The sequence below is a fragment of the Miscanthus floridulus genome, chromosome 3 (genome assembly GCF_019320115.1).
Source record: "Miscanthus floridulus cultivar M001 chromosome 3, ASM1932011v1, whole genome shotgun sequence".
Lineage (NCBI taxonomy): Eukaryota > Viridiplantae > Streptophyta > Magnoliopsida > Poales > Poaceae > Miscanthus > Miscanthus floridulus.
The window spans coordinates 6,286,247-6,288,046 of record NC_089582.1 but is presented as its reverse complement, the minus strand read 5'-3'; the positions used below and the strand labels follow the sequence as shown (position 1 = coordinate 6,288,046).

The following is a 1,800-nucleotide window of genomic DNA, read 5'->3' as shown; positions in this document are numbered from 1 at the left end:
TCAGATCTTCAGGTGCAGTGGTGGTGGCACTGCTGCTAGCTGACTTTCCTTCCCTCTCTGAATCCAGTCCAGGATCAAGCCTCGCAGCCGGACAGGTGCATGTGCAACCCACGAATTGAGGAAGCAAGCCACCTTGCGATTCCAGCTCCCCAGCACCTGCATCTGATCTTGTTGCACCTCCAGCTTCCTTTTCCTACTACCTGCCCTAGAAATTGCCCGTCGTTCTGCACATGGCATTTCCTCCATCCTTGGCTTCTCGAACTCAATGTACTCAGTGCCATGTCTAGACTTCCAAAGCATTTGGCAGGCCGTCGCTTCGGGGTTTCTGTAGAAGTAATCTGTTGCCTTTGGCAGCATGATCTCATTCAGCTGGTCTAAGGTAATGTCAGTATGCACATAGTGCTGCTCTTCACCGTGGACCGTCACTACTGCAGAGTTCTTTTCTTTAGGAAGCCTGTGTTTTGAGGAACCATGGGGGGTAAAGAGGAGCCCAGCTTTGAGATATGGTGAGTAGTCCTGCGTAGAACTTCTGCGTTGAGATGGCGAGGTTGTGGTCTGCTGCCTATAGTTGTGCTCGGATACCTGGGACTTGACACTCCAAGTGCATTAGAATGACTGAATCCAGAGAAACATCTGGAATTCCTACCATGTCTGGGTGACCAATGCAACGAGGCTTATTGTTCTGCAGACCTTGTTGCTTCTTGCAACACAATGGATCTGGACGAAACCATTGGGTGCAGAAGCTGTGGAGATTGTCCCAGTGTTTTCTGTGCCATAGATCAACATATGGCACCCATGCGAAGTCCTGCGTAGGAAGCTGAGTGAGCTCTTTCTTGATGGTTTCAATTGTAGGCTGGAAACAAGGAGGAAAGAGCTGCAGGCAGTTCACTACGGTCCCAACTATGTCTGTGCTTTCTGATATCTGCAGCATTGCACCAAGAAAGAAGTTGTTCTCCGGTGCATTATCATCTTTATGGACGAATTTCAGGCAGGCTTCTACCCCATGATCTGGAGTTATGGAAGGGACCAGCCATAGCAGATAAGAAGGGTACTCATTTCCCCAAACAATCTTATGCTGGAGCTCCATGCCTGCAAAAAGGTTCCTGTTAAGAGACTTGAATGGCATGTGACAGCGTGGTGTGCCACCAACTTCGACGTATCTCAGAAATTCACTGGCTCCATGTGCAAACCACTCGAACCTTTGAACCATGGATCTGCTCGGCTCATTTTTTAAGCCGAAGGCAGAGAAAATGAATGACTTGGTAGCACACACAATCCGGCTAGGGAGGGAAGAGTTCATCAGCTCTTGTTCCTCCCATTGATCTTCTTCGATTCTTTGCTTGCATTTGTGCAGTGTGTCGCCACACTCTTGAGCCACACGCTTCATCTTCTTACGCCAATGCAGCAAAGATGCATTGGTGATCTGCCACTTGTCAGATGTCTCAAGAGCAGCCTCCAGCCTGATGTGTGCCATCTCTAGCCTCTCAAAGTTTCTGTTTGCGTCATTTGATTCTGTATATCTCTGAACCAGACCAGATAGGATTTGGCTAACTGTCTCCTGGGCAACCACAGAACTGACCATCTCCGCTGCCATTAGGATTCAACAAGAATATGTAGCACTCGTTCCCTGCTCAGGAGAAAGAGATATGAAACATTATCAGATAATAGATATATGAACCTTCTATTTGTTTTCTGGAAAAGGGTATATGAACGTTTTACCACAAGCAAAAATTTACACAACTGCATGAAAGCTGTGGCAGTTTTACCCTGTTTACCATAGAGAGGTATTCTGGATGTTAA

The 1,800-nt window shown here is 47.4% G+C and overlaps 1 pseudogene; it reads right to left on the bottom strand.

The window, feature by feature from the left end:
- On the bottom strand, window positions 1-1,594 carry LOC136544853 (uncharacterized; annotated as a pseudogene).
- Between the last annotated feature and the right edge of the window lie 206 nt (window positions 1,595-1,800).